Genomic DNA, 518 nt, shown 5'->3' on the forward strand with positions numbered 1-518 from the left:
GAGGGAAGCCCCTCAAGGGCCCCCTCAGGACTGGACGTGACACGCAGGGTTCAGTGAACCTGACACATGGAGGATTTGAGACATGGACAGGGTATCAGCCTGAAGCTCTCAGGTGGGAGCCATACCTAGGCTGGTGCCCACCTCGGGTCCCTGCAGTGGTGGTGCCTGTCCCAGGTGGTGCCCATCCCAGAGGGCAGGGTAGGGGCCAGCCTGAGCAGGCCAGGTGGGAAGCCACGGGCCCCCATGGTGATGCATCAGCCGACCCTGCCGACTTGTGGGGCACCCAGTGAGGCTCCCCCCAACCTTGCACTTTTCCACTGGTCTGGGGCTGGGGACTGCACATGCATACCCACACGACGGACTTGCACACTTGATAGCTTGAAGCTTCTGTTTTGCCTATGAAAATTAGACCTAGAAATTCACACTCCTTGGCTGGGGGGCAGAGGTATAAGAGGGGCTGAAAGGGATGGGGCGTGGCAAGGAGAGGGACATTGGGGTGTTTCTCTTAGAAATATACA

This window comes from Bison bison, unplaced genomic scaffold (genome assembly GCF_000754665.1).
Source record: "Bison bison bison isolate TAMUID 2011002044 unplaced genomic scaffold, Bison_UMD1.0 scf7180017849858, whole genome shotgun sequence".
Lineage (NCBI taxonomy): Eukaryota > Metazoa > Chordata > Mammalia > Artiodactyla > Bovidae > Bison > Bison bison.